General features: G+C 35.7%; 1 protein-coding gene across 2 annotated transcripts in view; it reads right to left on the bottom strand.

Annotated features, from left to right (window-relative positions):
• The window catches only part of LRFN2 (leucine rich repeat and fibronectin type III domain containing 2), a 311809-nt gene that overhangs the window by 98313 nt on the left and 192638 nt on the right, over nt 1–20858 (bottom strand). For both annotated transcript variants that reach the window (XM_087717902.1, XM_087717903.1), the window contains exon 2: nt 5893–6102. The gene's annotated coding sequence lies outside the window, so the exon portion shown is untranslated. The remainder of the gene's footprint in view (nt 1–5892; nt 6103–20858) is intronic.

Here is a 20858-nt window from a genome sequence, read left to right as displayed (position 1 = left end):
AGCAGCTAGAATTGGGTATGGGAAAAAGGATGGGCCATGACAAAGTTATTAGATTGTTTTGTTTAAAATCCAATCTAGATTTTGGAGGTTTTGCCCACCTCAGAAAAAATAAATAATATTCAACTTCAATTCTGTCTCCCCCAAATTACATATTTCCTCTGGAGTCTTTTAGGTTTTTTAAAAAAAAGATCTTTAAAGCAAAGCATGTATGAGTTGCAATCTTCATCATTTCAGATCTTCTACTGCAAAGAATGTTATGCAACTCCCCGTTTATGCTTTGTGATAAAGCACATGAAGACAAAACAAGCATGCATGTCTTCTTCCATTGTGTCTTCTAGCCTTCATGACATAGACAATCCTTTGGAACCAGGTGGGCACACTGAAAAGTTTTAGAGGGTTTTTAAGCACATTCACAAAATATCTGACATAATGGCCTTATATATTCACAAAATGACTAACAAATGGTGTGACTAACAAATAGGCTCCAAAGATTGTTTACCATCCTCTGAAACCTGTTCTAATTCCAGCTTCCTTAGTCTTTTTTCCAGGCAGGTGATCATTCTCCCAAACAAAACCCAAGGATGTAATTTTGTGGTGTAAAGCTCAGAAACATCCGCATAAAGAAAAGTGAAACTTGTGCTAGACAGCAGTTTAATGCATTTATTAAAATATCAATTAATGCATATGGTACAAACAAGCACCTAGGAAATTATCTATTTAAATTGCTGTTCATTGATATGATGATGCTCATTGACATCCAGTACCTCCTTTTAGCATTTTGGCACTTTCTCAAAGGTCACCGTCATGGATCAGACCAGCTTATGAATGAATGAAAAATAGACTTCTCTGCAACTTTTACTGAACTAAAGATTTGCAGTTTTGTTCTTCCATAGATTGCCCCATCTTTTTGCAACAAAACTCCTTGGGGCATCATCAAAATCTGCCATTCTTCCAGAGGTGGTATTCTGCCAGTTCAACCTGGTTTGGGCGAACCAGTAGTCACAACGGCAGGAGGCTCTGCCCACGCACCCAGTGCATCATGAATGCACTGCACATGTGCAGAATGTTCTGCATGTGCACAGAAGTGCTGCTCACTTTGGTGTATTCGGGTCTTTTCCCATGTGAGATTGAGAGTATCTTGGCGAAGTTTCGAGGAGGTCCCACTCGTCATCTTCAGGCTGGTGTCTTCGGCCTTGTGCCTGTGTGAGCAAAAATAGAGGGACGGCAGCTCTGATCACACTTTGCTCACAGAGGCACAAGGCCGAAGACACCAGCCTGAAGATGACAAGTGGGACCTCACCAAAATATTGCCAAGATACTCTCAATCTCACATGGGAAAAGACCTGAATACACCAAAATCTGCATGTATATGTATGTGTGTGTGTGTGTGTGTGTGTGTGTGTGTGTGTGTGTGTGTGTGACTTTAAATATATACCTTTCACCCTGGCTTGGCTGATAAGGAGTCGAGCTCTGTAGCTCAGTGGTTAACACATCTGCCTAAGAGGCAATACAGCACAGGCTCGATTCCCAGTAAGGGTATGGCTAGCTGATGAGATCTAAATAGCTCTAAATAGATCTATACTAGTCTCCCTTTATTTATTTATCAGCACAAATATAATATATATATTAGATTTTTACAACCTCCAGTATGCCCAAATATGGGAGGAAGATCACTACTTCCATTCTCTGTCCTTCGGCTCGTCACAAGAGACCATCCAGGCAGAAACCCAATATTTTTACTGTTGCCTTTTTGTTACATTTTGTTTATTTATCAGCACAAATACAAATATAGATAGATAGATAGATAGATAGATAGATAGATAGATAGATAGATAGATAGAGATAGAGATAGAGATAGAGATAGAGATAGAGATAGAGATAGAGATAGAGATAGAGATAGAGATAGAGATAGAGATAGAGATAGAGATAGAGATAGAGATAGAGATAGAGATAGAGATAGATAGAGATAGATAGAGATAGATAGAGATAGATAGAGATAGATAGAGATAGATAGAGATAGATAGAGATAGATAGAGATAGATAGAGATAGATAGATAGATAGAGATAGAGATAGAGATAGATAGAGATAGAGATAGAGATAGAGATAGAGATAGAGATAGAGATAGAGATAGAGATAGAGATAGAGATAGAGATAGAGATAGAGATAGAGATAGAGATAGATAGATAGATAGATAAAGAGAGAGAGAGAGAGAGAGAGAGGAGAGAGAGAGAGAGAAGGAGAGAGAGAAGTATGCTTACTTACCACTTATCTATATTTCATTTCAAAATTAAATCTACCATTGTATCTTGTTTGCACTGCTTTCAGTTCCTATTGTACATTTCTGTACTTCACCCTTCTAAATTCATGGTATACAAATGAATGTTAACACAGCAACCTTAAGAAAGGCATTTTTGTATGCAGGATGCATCAGCATTTTTCTTCTGTAGTATTTTACTGATGGGCTTCTGCACATTAATGGGATATTATACACACAAAATGTGCACAGTCTCATTTATCTGGAAGACCATGTTTCTTGCTTTACAAAGGTAATGCTCTGATAGAAATCCAATCCAAGGTCAGTTTAAAGAACCGTAAGAAAGGAGAGTAGGAACCTTGGCATTGATCATCATCTGTTAGCATCAAGGAAATCTTCTAGGCAAGTACAAGTTATCTAATTGGAATTTCCTTCTGGGATGAGATGTGCATATTTCTATGTATTATAGCTATTACTGATGCATCCATTTTCACATGTGTATTATGTATACTCATAATTTATACAAGTAACTGTCCTTTTGATGGTGAGTTTTATCTTATTTGCCTAAGCAGAAGACCTCAGTCACCCAACACAGGCTGCTTTTATTGTTTGTTTGCTTGGACAATGCTTTATCAATGCTCATTTGTGTATTTTGTTGAGTTGCACAAAGGTGATGCAAAATGAATAGGGACATGTTGGTTCTGCAAGTTAAGATTGTTGTTGTTGTTGTTTTGATTTGTTCTGCATTTAGAGGGACTACAGGTATTTATTTTGAAAACCATGTTTCACTTTAAAGGAGAATGTTTGTAGCTCAGGGTTCAAATAAGGGTTGCCGTCTGAGCTTGGTTATTTTCTTGCAGATATTTTATTATCCAAACTTGGTAACATCATTAGTGCTAGTAAAGAGTGAGAGTGAGCAAAGTGAGAGCAAACACCACTCCCTACTAACACTGATGCTATATCTTAGTTTGAGTAATGAAAGGTCTGTAAGAAAACAATCAAGCAGAGAGACCACCAAGGACACTTCATGTTATGATTTCCATCATGCTACAGTTTTTTCTCCCCCCACCCACCATAACACATTGATTTGGAAATAAATCTGTTCATCTGGGATATTAAAACTTGAGATAAATTTACAGAAGACTTTTATAATCCATGAATGTCAGAGGATGATTAGCAAACTCGAACAGTAAATATTAAACTGTAAATATTAGATTAGTCAATAATAAAAACAAATAAGTTGCAACTTTGAATGTCTAGAAACATAATAATATACTAATTATAACAATTATGGATGAAATAAACAAATATAAACACATAAGATCTATAACTTGCAATGTTGATTTTTGTTGAGATAAATACTTTTTTGAAAATGTTGCATATTTTTCTTGAAAAACTTCAAAAGGAAGGATATGGAAGATACACAATACATTTCCTTCAAAGTAGAAATGCATTTTCCTTCCAATAGATTTTTTTTAATATGGTCATAAAAATGTAGCCTTTCAAATATTAAAAAAAAATTAAACTCTTATGAAAAATTCAGCCTAACCTTCAAGGTTAAAAAAAAGTAAGCAGAAAACTGTCTTAAAACATCGTTTTTTAACATGGCTTCTTAAAAAATTAAATATATGTCAGAGAGCAAGTAAAAATATCACCTTACACCATTTACATTTTAAAATTGCTTTCCTTTAAGGCATTCATCCAAATACACCAGCAAGGGTTCTCTTTTTGAAATGGGAATCAGAGAATTTTCTTAGTCATTCTAGCCTGCTTGGGAAATCAGTTCTACAGCTTATATTTCATTAAAACATCATTTCAATGTTATTATTCAGAAACGGGGCTGAAAAAATGGAAGGAAGGAGCATGGTAATTTATATTCCTACTCTTGTTATTGACATTCCCCTGAAATGTCTGTCCATGGAAATCTGGAAATCTGATTTTCATGCCAATCAGGCCAAGATTCGCTTTTCTTTAAAATCACCACTGGCTTATTCAGGTCTTCTAAATGTCCATGTAAAGGATAGTCCAATTATAGATGCAATCTCTGCTTTATGTAGTTTCACCTTCTATGGAGGGAGCGTTAACATGAAGATCTTAAGGATGTTTCTGGACATGTCCAGAAATTTGGAAATGAAGTGACTGCATGAACTGGTTTATGCAATTTTCATGGCAACATTTTTTTTGGAAGTGATTTGTCATCGCTTTTTTCCTAGGGCTAATGGAGAATGTCTGGTTCAAACTCATTCAGCTGGCTTCATGCCTAAGGCAGGACTAGAACTCCAAGTCTCTCAGTTTCTACTTTGGTACTTTAAACCACTTCTTATTTGGAAATGGCCTCTGTAGTAATAAGCAAGCAGCAGTATTATTGTACCATGCATTACAGCACAAAGTGTGACTTAGCATCTCTTGGGAGATATCTTTGTGAAGTCTTCACAAAAAGAGCTACAGTATTCCAAAGACTCTTTCTAATGATGCTTCCAGAAGATTGTTATGGTAAACAATGCCTGCTTCTTTTATATTTCCTTAAGAAGACCAGAATATGCTAGAATATAGCAAGCTACGTACTGCTGCCCTCTCTGCAAATGGATATTCTGCCTTGAAATTTGGAGCTTTGCATTCCTTAGACAAAAGGTTTATCTTGTTTTATTTGTTGTTCTGCTTTCCTCATTAATTGAGATGACACTCCTGTGTGTACATTAAATAATGCCAAAAATACAATAAAACAAAATAGAAGTTGAGTGGCATTTGTTGACATTTTCCAAAGAGGCAAAACAAGTTAACATTGTAGCTGAATGTTAAAAGGTCTGGGAGTTAATGTCTTTACTCATCAGTGTGGCTCTGGGCAGGGTTGACTGAATGCAACCATAAAACATATTTATATTTCCTAACATAAATTTTTATTCATTTAGTTTAATGTATTTCTAAAACATAAATTAAAAATAAGAATGGAACAAAACCCTGTATTCCTATTATTTTTTTATATTTAAAAAAATCAGCTTCAAATAGGAAGAAATAGTAAGTTTTTTTTAATTTGGTTTGGCTGTTAAACCCAAATAAATGTTTATATGTACAAAACAACAATATGGTTTTCCCATTTCACATATAAAATTTGTTTACATTGATCTCTCAAATAAACCTTAACTATGGTTTTGAAGTGTGTGTTGCGGGAGGGGGGATCATGACAATTAAATAATATTTTTATGTCTTTTGGTAACTTCACTCTCAAGAATATAGGCATCCTTGCTGAAACGGCTTCATTGACTTGTTTTTAAAGAGGCATTTTTTAAAAAAATAAGCATATTTTTATTTTGCACAAAACTCTTCAACTAATCTGGAATTTGACATGGATATTTATTACCAATAGAGCAATGTTACTACAAATATAGGATTCAGTTCAAAAAATAGATGATAAGATCATTTGCAGTACATTGATGATGATGATGATGATGATGATGATGATGATGATGATGATGATGACGACGACGACCACTCAAGATATTCTTGAGGAATAAGCACATGTGATCTGGAGAGATCAATTCTGTTTCTGTGATAACAGCTTAACTTAACACAACTGAATGTAGTGAAATATGATAATATTAGACCTAGAAACACGCTTGGGAAGACCTGTAACACTCACCTTGAAAGACAGTCACTGTCACTGTGGTTGTTGTCACCTAAAGGGGTGGTGGGAATTTCCAGATAGGCCTTTGGGCGAAGCATGACATCCTTCCCTCCTCCTTTCCACAAAAGATCAGCCTGTTCTACCTCTCTCTATTGACTTGGAGCTTGTAAGCTTGCAAACACATATGTTGAAAGTTACTTGCAATCTGTTGTCTTGATCCTATCTCTGTGGAAAGCAAAACAAAGAAAGAGAATCATAGTAGGGACATTCCATTATGGGATCCATAAAATTAATACACTAGTGCATGAAATCTTTTGAATATCTGAACTATGTTTTAAGTAGAGGTATAGAGAAACAACTCTGACCTTCCTCAAGTTGTGTATAAAATGGCTTAGGCTACTTTCTGAGCTGAAGATTGTGTAATGAAGCAAGTTGGATAGGTTTGTACATCCATACAACTCTGTGGGTAGGCATTATTTAAAGACAACAGAACTTGAACACAGATCAGGACAGGGATCTTAGGCACTGGAAATTCTCTTTTTTATTAGTTTCAGGATAAGATAATTTGATGGGTAATTTCTTTTCTTACTCATTGATGATGAAAATATTATCATTATGCTCTCCATCTTCTATGGGTATAAACAAAAGGATAATCAGAGAAGAGAAGACCAATAAATTATGTTAGTAAAATAAGACAATTATATCTATGGGTAATGCATTTGAAAGAATGGCTTCAAATATCAGTTGGATGATTGCTCATTTGTATGCGACATCAATTTCGCAATGCAAGCACAATTGACTAAAGTCTTTTTCAGAGTCTGGTCTATTTCATTTCTTATATTAGCAAACAGGACTTCTTCTAGCTTGAACAAACCAATCATCGGTTGTTTCAGTAAAACACCTAGGCTTCGTAGATAATTATCAGCAAGCTCAAGCTGAAAAATAAATCAATTGATATCTCCACTTCACATCAGCACAAAGAGCTTGTATAGTGAAGCGAGCTGTGTAGATCTTTAAGAGGGTGCTTCGGTATGATGAAGCGACATCACTTGGCTGGTTTGCCTTGATTGGTATTTGCAATAGCCAGAAGAGGTAAATCACATCACTTTTTGGCTTAAAGGAAAGGCCCTTTGCTTCCATGCCGTGACATTTTGCTGAGGGGAATCCAAGCTGCCCTATATAGGCCTAACAGTAATAGCATTTAGATGCATTACTTTTCAGAAAAGCAAAGATCTTCATAGATAGCATCTCCTTAGGACTCATACAACTCTTCTATATGGTAACTCATTGCAGTTACTTATATTTCTTCCCATGCATTTCTCTTTTTTATCACTTTTGGGTGACTGCCTTCCTCTTTAAAATTCATAAAGACATTGCAATTAAATACAGAGAAATTCAATTATGTTGCAAAACAATACTGTCATTAGTCATTGACTGTACTTAATACCAGATCTATCATTTCATAACACATACAAAATGCATCTGTCTCTTTGATGCAACTTATAATGTTCCCCTTTTATGATAACATGGAATCTGGAATGGGAATAGTTGCATTTGTATAGCAGTATAGCAGACTGAATGTTTAGTTCTGTTAGTGATTTTTTTACTTTCAATGGTCAGGATTGTATTTTATTTCAGAATGATCCTTTACATATTATTATGTATTCATTGTGCAGCAAATCAATCAGTTTAAACAAGACGTTTATCCATAACAATAAGAAGACTAGCTACTACATTATCATATGTCTTTTTCCTCTAAGGAATTTAAGTCATCATCCAGTGTTCTCTTTACCATGGTTTTATCCTCAGAACAGTTCTTGCAGTAAATCAAGCTAACAGCTAAATTTAAGGAGTTACCCAGTGAGAGTCAGAACTTTAGATCACATCTCATTTCATCCCAGATTTAATCTGATAAATTTTGGGCTATGACACCATCATCTGGGTGTAGTAAAGACAAGGACTCAAATCAAGTTTAGTTCCTGGAAATTGTATAGATATCTTCATAGAATTTTCTTATTAGTGGTTTGCCATTGTGTTATTCAATATTTTTTCATAACTTCCTAATCTAGTGTACAACTCCTGATGATCTCTAACACAAGTATTGACCAGCTTCATCCTGCATTGCATTCTGAGCACCATCCAATATGTAGATGCTGCTACCTTTTGTGAGTTCAATCTAGTATCAAAATTTGTTTTTGTACATTTAGCTTTTCTGAAACCCAAGGATATATTGGAATTAAATGTTCCACAAAGAGAACAAAAAATAAATGGGACATTGTCACTGTTAACTATTTCTGTTGTGTTATTTTCTCTTACCATGAAACAGCAGAATGTTCCTCTTGTGTGTAGAGAACATGATGCTCATGATATGCAGATTACACTTATTTTTTAAAAAATAAATGCTCATCTACTACACTATGTAGATGAACACACAAATGCACCCCATTCATTGGCATAGTGTGCAGCACTCAGGAACTTGTGTTTAAAGGATATTTTGTATACATATAGGAGTGCTTCAGGTAATCTGATCATTTGTGCAACCCCAACATCGCTAAGCAGGAGTCCTTGCTCAACAACTGGTCATTTAGTGACCATTCAAAGTTATGCCAGACCCAACAAAAGGTTCTGGAATTCTGATAGTGGCATACATGTATGTGTCACATGATTACATTTTGGGTTCTTGCTCACTTTTATGGCAATTTCAATGTGCCACATTCATGTGACTGCTGCAAAACCAAGTTGTAAAATCAGGTTGGTGGGTGCTTTGAGTTACAACCATTATCATTTATAGTAGAAATGATATGGGGCTGCATTATGGTTCTAAGTTGAGCTCTCTTCCTGTAATTGCTTTCAGAATATATTGACAACCAGAAAATGAAGAACCTTGGGTTCCATTCTAGTTTTGCTTGTAATTGTTCCATTGTTTTAGGTATAGAAGTGTTAGCAAAGAAAAATGGAGCAAGCCATTCACTTTTTTTAAAAAGCAGTCAGTGCTATACGTACCAGTAAGTGCTTATTTCTGCACTGAAGAAATGATAGAGTAGGTACGCTTTGGAACTCAGTAACAGTTGAACCTAGCTGCGCACACAACAGTGTACATGATGAACTACAATATACTCTGAGGTTATCCTTGAACTACCCAGCATGATATACTTGCCCAAAGCACTATTTGTTCCTGTTATCTTAGTATTAAAAGAGAGGGGAGGGGGAAACCATCCTCCAAACCAAGACAGGACAGAAACGACATCCTTCAGACTAGTCTGGCATCACTAGGGAAAGCAATTTATTGTCCTCTGATGCTATCAGCTGCTGAACTAGGTGAAACAGACAGCACTAACAAGTTTGTACACTAGAGTTGCCTTAGTGTTTTATACGTTATTTGAAATCCAACTCTCTGTCCATCAAATGTTTCCAGTCACATTTTATAAACAAGCTTCTCCAGCTTTATGATAATATACCTTTTCTGACCTTGTTGCTTCGTATTAGCACCCCTTTCAAAAAGCATTGTTGTTGTCAGATCATGTTATTCACTTTCTGAAAAGATTATTATTAATGCTATTCATTTATTATTATTAAAATTTGTTACAATCATCCATTCCAGCAAACTCCAGATAGCTCAGAAAATCCAAATAAGCAATTTAAATAATTTGAAAACATAAAACAAAATGAAAAGCCCAGAATAAAAGCAAGCATAACAATAAATGCAATAGGCCCCCCACAAACATATTAACTCCAGGCCTGGGGGTGAGGGTGGTGGATTTCCATCAATGTAAATGCAAACAATTAATTTCCTGAATCAGAGGCCAGTCTGCAAATTCTTAGGAAGTTCTTAAGAATTTCATATTTTTCCATATGAGTTCCACAATGGCTTCTGATTGGCTACTGTGGGAACGGAATGTTAAGACTAGAGAAAATGTGGGTCTAAACTAGTAGGTCTGTTACATTCTAACCTCAAAGATGAACAGATTTTTTTTTCTTCCCTGAAATAGATACCATTGCCAGCACCATCAATAACATCATCACCATTTTCTGGAGCCACAGGAATTGTTGCTAATTATACACCTTCCTTTTATTTTAAGACATTTCCCATACTGGCAGGAACATTGTTTTCACACCAGGAGCAGAAATCCCAGTGTATTTGCTGACATACAACTACGCTGAATAGACTGATCTGAGAATAAGTTCCTGAATAATCCACTGAATAAAACGGACTGACCTTGAGAGCAGCATGGAAGATTGGTTGTATTTCCCCTTTCCTCTTCCCTGAGGGAACCAACCGAACGCAAGTCTTAGCAAGAAAGTGTTCACAACAACTCAGGAAATCAGCTGAAATGCAAACCTGATGCCTATGGGAAGCTGATGACCTTTCTCTGTCTATCTCCCTAGAGTAGTTGCAATATGAGGATTTATATCCTGCTGTGAGTCTATTGAGTGGCATAAACAGCTTCAGATCTGTTTATGACTCTAATGCTGTCTTGCACATGCATATTACACATGGGGGGAGTAAAGAGGAAAGGGCCAAACATTTTGAAAATGGTGCCCTGCTGTTAGAAAACCTGAACAGTTTGTCAGGCGGGCTCAGCGAGGCTTAGTCTTCATTCATATAATAAACAGTCAGGATATCATTTACAGAGCACCAAGTATGCTAAAAGACCAAGCTTGCTGCTATGTAAAAAAAAATTCAGCACTTGGGAACTATATCCATTTCAGGGAATAGCAAGTGAAATAGCAAAAAGGACATGTGTGAAACAGATATTTTACCTTTTTTCTAGGAAAGTAAAGATAGGATAGGTAGAAATAATATCCCACTCCCACGTTATTACTATATATTCAAATAGGGTTGTAAACAACAATAGATCTATTAAAGATTCCTTTCACATAAAATCTATGATTTACCAACCAGTCTCAGCTGTGGTACAATGGAAATAATCCCTGGGTCCTCTTAGAGAAGCAATTTAGAACTAAGGAGAAATTTCCTGACAGTTGGAACAATTAATCAGTGGAACAACTTGCCTCCAGAAGTTGTGAATGCTTCAACACTGGAAGTTTTTAAGAAGATGTTGGATAACCATTTGTCTGAAATGGTACAGTGTTTCCTGCCTAGGCAGGGGGGTGGGACTAGAAGACCTCCAAGGTCCTGCCCAACTCTGTTATTCTATTCTATTCTATTCTATTCTATTCTATTCTACTCTATCCTATCCTATTCTTGCTGTCTGTCATCCTTGGTGAATAAAATCACCAAGTTAGTAAGCATCATGACACATTCAGGAAAATTGTCTAAAATATAACACAAATGTTGAAAGCTGTGTCAAAAGGAAAAGTAATACAAGGACAAACAATATGTACATACGAGGTGATGCCTATCTAATAAATACTTATTTGTTTATGATACTAATAGTCCACTTCCATCTAAGTAGCTCAAGGAAGCAGACATTTTATCCTTTTATAATAACAACACTGCAAAAGAGAAGAATAATTTGTAAGCTGGAGGAAAATGGCTTTAGCATTCATGTAAGAGCAATGCAGTTCCAAATTAGATGTTTTTTCCCCCCAGTGGTTTACGGAGAAATTAGACTGAACAGAATGCCTTTGGAATATATGAAATTACTTGTTGGGATAAGTGGATTGAACTTTCTACATTTTGGATTTTATCACCAAGCATTTATCACAGCTTCAGTTACTGTTGGAATGAGAAAGTTGAGAATTTTGTTTCATTTTAAACTTTATTATGAAATCTCTGTTCAGGCTTCCTTTTAATACCAGGATGATTTTTCAATATCTGCTATAAATCAATGCCACGATATATACTGTATATACAGTGCATTATGGAAACAACAGCTCTTCAGGATAGGTCAGGTTAAGAAAAAGGCATGACAGGTAAGTGCTCCATTGTCATAGGATAGAATACAGGATCTTGAAACCCAGCAGAATCAAGGTGAGGTTTATTGTTTACTTAATTATTATTACTTATTTAGTATGCATATAACCAACCATCTCACAGTAAAGGCACTAGGCAGCTTTCAACATTTCAAAGCAGTACCATGACTTTATATATACAACATTTACAACATCCAAGGAGGCAGTTCCAACCAAGGAACAGCCCTATGATTCATTTTTAATCCTCATGCTAAGGAAAAGTCCATGTCTTAAGAAACCTCTGAAGAATTAGCAGGTTGAGGACCAATCTAAACTTAAGGGGAGTTTATGAAAATCCTTCCTTCGCCATTTGCTCCTTCCTTTTCTATTCTAAAATCAGTTCTATATTTCTATACTTGAAACTATTCAGTTGTGGTTATAATTTCTGTTCAAGAAAAGTTTATAAAATGGGACAATCTTACTTTTAAAAGAAAGGGTTAGACTGTTTTCCTAAATAAACAAAGTGCTATTATAGCGGATTAACTCAGCCCTGAGGACTTTGCTTTTGTTTTGTTTCACAATTGAGAAATTGGTTTGATTCACCTCAGTGCCTTTCGGGCATTTTAATATTATTTAATATTCTTGGTTCAAATGTTATTGCTATTCATTCTAAAATTATAAAATGATTGAAAATAAAGAGAAGTTAACTCTGACTTGTAAGCCACTACTCTTTCAACAGGAAGAGGAAATATGTTGATGAAACTGGCAGTAGTTATTTAGATGAAACCTGGAATAGTTTAAGTCCTGTTTTTGTATGCCAATGAAGGGTCATCTTAAGTAACATAAAATTTCATGGGTTTTTAAAATGAGGTTAATACTACAAACAAAAAAAGAACTATGAATACTGGATACCTCAGATGATATTAAATAAGAATTGGCTGCAATAACCTTACTCTTGAACATTATGAGATTTGTAAGGTTCCGATCAGTGGTGGGTTCCAGCAGTCACTACTGCCTGTTCGATTGTGAGCACTTTGTGCCCGCGCACATGCTTGAAGTGCACTGCGTGCTTGATGCACACTAGACATGCATGAGCAGTACAATAAAAATTGTTCTGCGCATGCACAGAAGCAAAAAAACAACATGGCAGAGAACCAGTTTGGGGAGATGGCAGGCCAGGCTCGCTTCTGGTTCCAGTGGCCCAGGCCACCAACCACTACCGGTTTGGCCGAACCGGTCCGAACCGATAGGAATCTACCACTGGTTCAGATTGTGTTCTAACCAGAGGTGGTATTCAGCATGTTCTGACAGTTCTGGAGAACTAATAATGGAAATTTTGAATAGTTCGGAGAACCGGTAAACACTACCTCTGACTGGCCCCACCCCATTTATTCTCTGCCTCCTGAGTACCAGCTGAACAGAAGGAAATGGGAATTTTGCAGAAACCTTCCCCTGGAGTGGAGTGGGAATGGAGATACAATACAATACAATAGCAGAGTTGGAAGGACCTTGGAGGTCTTCTAGTCCAACCCTCTGCCTAGGCAGGAAACCCTGTACCGTTCCAGACAAATGTCTATCCAACATCTTCTTAAAGACTTCCAGTGTTGGGGCATTTACAACTTCTGGAGGCAAGCTGTTCCACTGATTAATTGTTCTAACTGTCAGGAAATTTTTCCTCAGTTCTAAGTTGCTTCTCTCCTTGATTAGTTTCCACCCATTGCTTCTTGTTCTACCCTCAGGTGCCTTGGAGAATAGTTTGACTCCCTCTTCTTTGTGGCAACCCCTGAGATATTGGAACACTGCTATCATGTCTCCCCTAGCCCTTCTTTCTATTAAACTAGACATACCCAGTTCCTGCAACCCTTCTTCATATGTTTTAGTCTCCAGTCCCCTAATCATCTTTATTGCTCTTCTATGCATTCTTTCTAGAGTCTCCACATCTTTTTACATCATGGCAATGAAAAGTATCCTTCCCCTGCCCATGCCTACTAAGCCATACCCACTGAACCGGTAATAAAAAAAATTGAATCTCATCATTATGGTTTGGATTGTGACTTTTAAAATCTGAAATCAGCATACCTGTTAATGGAACTCTAGACTGATTACTGTGTGTTAAAGATACATATGAACTTCTTGACTATATCCGCAGCATTGGGAATTTCTCACAAGATCAAGAACTATATTGAATTTTCAGTTATGGACGATGGTTAAAAAATCAGGATACACACAGTTTTGAGAAATCTACCTCTATTTGCAGTAATAGATGCTGATATTGTTCTTCAATGTTTCATTTTTTTAAACAAGGTGGCAAGAATGAAATTTGGAGCATTATGGTCATTTTAAAGTCATTCTATTCACATCATCATTTTCCAGCCTTTCCCCAAATTTTCTATTATAATAATTTTGAAATGACATTATATTTTTCATATAATGTAAGTCTAGAAAATGGAGAAATTTGTATAAATATAACTAAAAATAAATAAATAAAATTAGGCTCACTTTTCAAGAATTTAAGCCCATTTGGGGGGGGGGGGTTTCCGGTCTGTTTTAGTTTTGTTTTGTTATTTTGTTCTAAAAGTTGGTAGTATTTTAATTAAAACTATTTTCAACATCAATCTTAATTAAAAAATGATGAGAACAACATATACCTGTTATTTATGATTTTAAAAAGCAAATACATTTTTGGAATAGAAGTGTTGATATAAAATAGAAGAAAGTGGAAAAGCATAAAATACTTTCCTTTGTTTGAACATTGTCAACACATCTTTGATTTGTACAAGAATTCTTTTTTTCTATCAGAGAAAGCTAAAATATTTGCATTTCATTGATACGCAAAATCAGTACTTATTCATTTTATTTTGTAATGTATTTTGTTATGAATTTATTTCATTCTTAGTCAGTGAACGATTTTCATTTAATGGGCCACTCTTTATCATGAATGCATAAGGGCCTCTGATGATGGACACGACCAAAAGCACCAGTGCCTCTATTCACACCCATCCATCCATATACTCTTTTGCTCCATATTCACATATACTCATAAAAACATCTGCCTGTAAATGCAACAGTTAAGCTATAATATTGCAAGCCAACAAGGAAAGGCATCTTAATGAAACAAATTAGTCTGCTTCTTGTGCAGAAAGAAGAATTTTTGATGTATGGAGATGGAATTATTTTATCAAAGGGCATATCCCTTTGTCCAGGCCAAGGGGTGAACTGAACATGTGAATAGCATGTAGTTGCTGGGTTAAACTTAAACAAAAGCTAAACATAATTTAATTTCCATTGGTAGTGAATGTAAAATTAATTAAAATCCAAAATGACTATATATTAATATATCTAATCATATGAAATATTTAGTATGAATGAACAAATTCATATCTATTATTATTATACAATTGTATCACAGCGGCCAGTTGTTTCTCCGGATTTGGCATTGGTTACTAGTCGGGCCGCACCCAGGTGCCTAGGGCGTCGTAACATATTTTCGTAATATGCGTGCAGATCCAAGCAGTGCGGCTTTTTGCATTTGACTGATGGTGATTTTGTCAATTTTTAACTGTTTTAAATGTAATTCCAGTGCTTTTGGAATAGCACCCAGTGTGCCAATTACCACTGGAATTACCACTGCTGGTTTGTGCCATATTCGTTGATTTTCAATTTTTAAGTCCTGGTATCTTGCGATTTTTTCTTGTTCCTTCTCGGCGACCCTGCTATCACCTGGTATTGTGATGTCTATGATTGTAACCTTATTTTTCTCAACCAGTGTGATGTCTGGTGTCTTATGCGCCAGTATTTTGTCCGTTTGTATGCAAAAATCCCACAAGATCTTGACCATCTGATTTTCGGTGACTTTTTCAGGCTTATGTTCCCACCAGTTTGTTGCTGTTTTAATATTATAATTTTTGCACAAATTTCAATGGATCATTTGTGTTACTGAATTGTACTGCAATTTATAATCAGTCTGCACAATTTTTTACAGCAGCTGAGTATGTAATCAACAGTTTCATCAGCTTTTTTGCAAAGTCTGCATTTGGCATCATCGGAGGATTTTTCGATTTTGGCCTTAATGGCATTTGTGCGAATAGCTTGTTCTTGTGCAGCCAGGATTAGTGACTCTGTTTCTTTCTTTAATGAACCTGTTGTTAACTATAACCAAGTTTTTTCACTGTCCACTTTATCTTTTATTTTTTCGAGAAATTGGCCATGCAATACTTTGTTCTGCCAACTCTCCATTCTTGATTTTATCACATCTTTTCTGTATTCTTGTTTAGTCTGTTGGACCTTCAGTAGATTTTTGTTCTTTACTTTGATTAATAGATGTTCTTGACTTTCTTTTAAATGATCAGCCAGTGCATGTTTTTCTTATTCAACTATTTGCTTCACTTGTAATAATCCTCTGCCACCTAATTTTCGGGGCAGGTATAATCTATCAGTATCACCCCTGGATGTAAACTGTAGTGCATTGTCATTAGTTTCCTGGTTTTTCGGTCCAAAATGTCCAAATCAGCTTGTGTCCAGTTAACTATACCAGCTGTGTATCTTATAACTGGTATTGCCCAGGTATTTATGGCCTTGATTGTATTTCCACCATTCAATTTAGATTTCAAAATTTTCCTAACTCTGTTGGTGTACTCTCGCCTGACAATAGTTTTTACTTCTCCATGCTTGATGTTATCCAACTGCAGAATGCCTAAGTATTTGTAGGCTTAATTTTCGCATCATCATCATCATCATCATCATCATCATCATCATCATCGATCACATAGTCAACTAGATTTAATGAGATATTTTTATCCAGCTATAGAGTCCTTCTCAAGGACCTGGAATGGGCTGATTTGTCATTTGATGTTACTAAAGATACAAGATATCACAAGATATAAGCTGTTACAAGTAAAGCTTTTGCAATTCCCTAGTGGTAATTTTGTCAATGCCAATGGTGTTCAAATGGTGCGCAAGATGGTTTGGGATTATACCCAAGGCACCTATCACTATTGATCTTTTTTGTTGTAGTAGTTATTCTACTTTTATTTGGATGTCTTTGGGTTTTTGGATTGTTATTATCATTAATTTTATAAATCAAATAGAGTTACATGTTTCATATTAATTATGTGGTCTATATCACATTATTTAATTATATGCCACATACAATTACTTATTCCTAATGTCACACAGTATTTTCAAGACACATTTAGTCTACACTTAGTTTGTCATTCTTTATGAAAACTGCACACTTCATTAAATACACAGAATGAAGCTTCCTTTCCATTTTTAATGTTAGAGTAAATGTACTGTTAACTTTTATTTCAAGGGGACATAATTATCTGGAAAAAAAGGTCATGGAAGAAAAAATTGCCCATAACCAATAAAAGATTTTTTTTTTTTTAAAAAAAGAAAATATTATTCTATTTCTCAAATTGCTTTATAAATGGGATGGAAATCATTTGAGATTAACAAAAAAGAAATAAGGAAGAAAATAAAGTTGTCCAACCTCTCCATAGGTCTTGGACCCTCTCAATGTAAGGTTAAGGCAAATGTTACAATTTCTGTTTCTAATTTCCTCTATTTTTGACTGTTTCACATTGATTATGCTGGCTGTCAGTCTCAGCTAAAAGGTAAGGTATCAGATAGTGCTCTGTGCAATCTGAGAATTATGTTTTACTCTTGGCAATTCATGTATGAGGAAGACATTGGGGACATGCAGATTTTAAACACTTGATTAAAATAGAGAAGTTAAAACTCTGCTCTTGTCGCTTTTGCTGCATTACTGTTTTCTTGTCCTTTATATCATTTATATAGCTAGTTCTTTCTTTTCCACACACCCCTCATACAAAGAAATTTACAGTCTTGCAATGCACTAGTGAAGAACATGTGTGAATACACAATCATTTTAGAGGGTGTTTAGTAACATATTAGCACCAAAAATGGGTGGGTCCCTCCTTCTCATAGGAAAGCCAATTTAACTAATCTCACTTTTGTAATTATGATAGTCATAATGCTGGTCATAAAGGTCCTTCCTTCCTTCCTTCCTTCCTTCCTTCCTTCCTTCCTTCCTTCCTTCCTTCCTTCCTTCCTTCCTTCCTTCTTCCTTTGGCCTCCATGAAGGAGGCCTATTAACTTCTCAGCAGGGCAGATCACATGTTCTGCATCTACTCATCGTGAGCCATTTGGTTCAGATATAATTTAAATAGATTCAGAGTGGGTGACTACATCTGTCAGCTGCAATGTGCAAAAGCTCACTCTAGATTCAACACAGCATAAATGTGCAGCTCTTCTAACAAAAGAATGCTTTAACAGAAAGACAGTTACACTGCCAAACACAGGAAACGGAAACAAAGATAAGGAAGCAAAGGTCATGTGGAAGATATAGTAAAAAAAAAAGAGAGAGAGATATTAAGAAACACCTCTTTTTTCTTTCTAGCTACTTCCCCTCCTTAGTCAACACTTAGTCCTGTGTAGTAAAAAGAGTTTAAAACATTTCTATTGTCAACCAATTCAGTCCAAATGTTCTAGTAGAAAAAAATGTGGGAGGAGACTGTACCAATCAGGAAGATGACAATGTTTTTGTCCACAGTTATGGAATATAATTTCCCATTTGAGAGAAGAGAAGGAATACTATGGCCCTTCTGTCAGATCAGAAACATAAGCTTTATATTTCTGCCTCGGTTATAAACATGAAGCAATGTTGAAAATCATATCAATTATTTCTCTTTCAGATATTTTAAGAATTTGATTCCCATAGGATCTTTTGTCAACACATTTATAGCTGCCTTTGCCATGCAATTACCTAACAATCTTTAGATTGCATAAAGGAGTGATATCTTTTCCATTAACGGAAGACTATATCAATCATGTAGATGGAGGTCTTAGTATAGCTGTTTAAAAGCTTTCTACCTGGCATCTATTACAAGATGGAAAGGTGAGAGTTTGTAGGCTTGGATTTTTAAGCATTTTCTGTGACTTCTTTGGTAATGTGATTCTTTCACTAACTGACTATCCATGATGCCTCAACTCCCAAAGAAGAAACTGATTTCTGAACTTCATCATCAGTTCTGAGAAAGAAACAAGGATTTATGGAGCAAACTGGTATCAAGAAACAACTGGGGATACTGCAGTTAACACAATCTATTGTCTATGCCATTGAATGGGGGACTCAGTGCACTGTTAAACCAATTGTGCATGCAACAGAGATTTAACTCTGCTTTTATATGGATAATATTATTTGAGACCGAAGATAGTAAAGTACAAGAAGAGATTAATTTTTGTAGATGAGAGATGTATGACTGCTTTTGTACACATATATGTGCCAGAAACAGAATGGTAGAGATTATTGCAGATTTTAAAGATAATATGATTTTGAACATCCCAACATTTATGGCCATATCGATACCCATTAGTAAAAGAGCATTTATTCTTGTCATCCATTTATGGCCCTTCTTATAGTTCTGAGTTTCTCAAGCAAAAGCAATGTATTTGTGTCTTTTTTATTGGGCCAAGTGTGCCAAATATTGAGATACTGTATGTTTTATGTAGCTTAAACACCACTTTTCTTCCCCAGAATATTGTGATGCATGAATTGGAACAAAGGGACTTGCAGATTTTTAAGTATTATTATTATTATAAAAATAATAAGCATGCTATCTTTGTGCTTCCTTAGCTCAGTAGCCATATATTTCTAATGTGGGTAGTTCAGCTGTATGCACCAAGCTGATAGATGACATGGCACATGACCAAGAAGTTGTTTCTGTCCTACCTCCTATGAAGCAGGTTTATGATATGAGTTTTTGTTATGTTATTGAGTTATGTATTCATTTTTTATCCCACATTTATTCACTGAACACAAATTCCTTGTGTGTCAAATCACACTTGGCCAATAAATTCTATTTTATTATTTTTATAAATAATGCAAGGGGGCAAACTGATGGCTTTCATGTCTAAGATGGGACTAGAATTCATAGTCTCCTGGTTTCTAGTCTGCTGAATATGCCCTCTAATGAAACAGCATTTTATTGTTAAGAGTTTTTAGAAAAACATGTAGCCAACAAGTAAGGAAGTTGTGATTTCAGTGGTCTTATATTTAAAACAGGTCTAGGACAATTTGCCACATCCAGGTCAACATGGTGAACTCACCATGACCAACTCACCATGGCCAACTTGCCATGGCCAAGTCACCATAGGACAATTCAATGCAGAATTAGTTCCTTTTATTATTCATCAAAGCATTACAAAAGCTGATAGTCATCAGGATAATTTCCTTTGATACAAGAGATAAAAATAATTTTCATTTTAACAATAATAAAAGGAACTAAGTGAATACCATGGCAAGTTGTTCCATGGCAAGTTGGCCACAGCAAGTTGTCCCATGGTGAGTTGGTTGTAGTGAGTTGGCCGCAGTGAATAGGCTATGGCGAGTTGTCTCATTTCAATCTAAAACAGCCTTTTCTAACCTCATGGCCTCCTTTCCCACATTTCCCATTCAGAATTGGTAGAGTTAATTGAAAAATTCTGGAAATAAACCAAAACATCTAGAGGATACCAAGTTGGGAATAATTAATATAGAATTTATTTCCTTACTTACATATTATATTTGTGTACTTCCTATCTTGTCTAGAAGTGACTAGAATAATTACAGTGGGAGTGAAAAACCACTTGTGGGTTTTATAGTCACATAATGTACAATGGAACTTCAAGCAATGAAATAATATATTAAACATTCAGTAAGGATCTTTTTGTATAGTACAGACAGAGCATTCTGAATGGGGTGAAAGTGGTGTTATCACCCTCCCACTCAGTCTGTGTCTATGTCTATGTGTGTCATACTTATATAGGACAAGTACCATCAATCACAGAAACCAGTGTGTAGCCTTGTATTGTCATTCCAAAGTTGGAATGAAACTATCTTCTCCCACAGCATCATCAAACTATTTCATCCTTGAGTGAAGGGCATGCATTTATGGCTTTGTTATAGAAAAAAGATCTTAATTCTAAATCCAATATATTGATTTTCTATAGAAGAGCTAGGGCAACAATGGCGATCCTTTTTTGGTTCGCGTGCCATAAGCGTGGGAGCACAGGGGGGTCAGGCGTGGTCATGCCGCACCCATAATGCAATGTGTGATCCCCCC

The sequence above is a fragment of the Thamnophis sirtalis genome, unplaced genomic scaffold, assembly GCF_051295495.1.
Source record: "Thamnophis sirtalis isolate CommonGarterSnake01/CBP01778 unplaced genomic scaffold, rThaSir2_p1.2 scaffold_6, whole genome shotgun sequence".
Classification (NCBI taxonomy): Eukaryota; Metazoa; Chordata; class Lepidosauria; order Squamata; family Natricidae; genus Thamnophis; species Thamnophis sirtalis.
The sequence above is the reverse complement of the archived record's forward strand: the minus strand, read 5'-3'. Positions and strand labels throughout refer to the sequence as shown.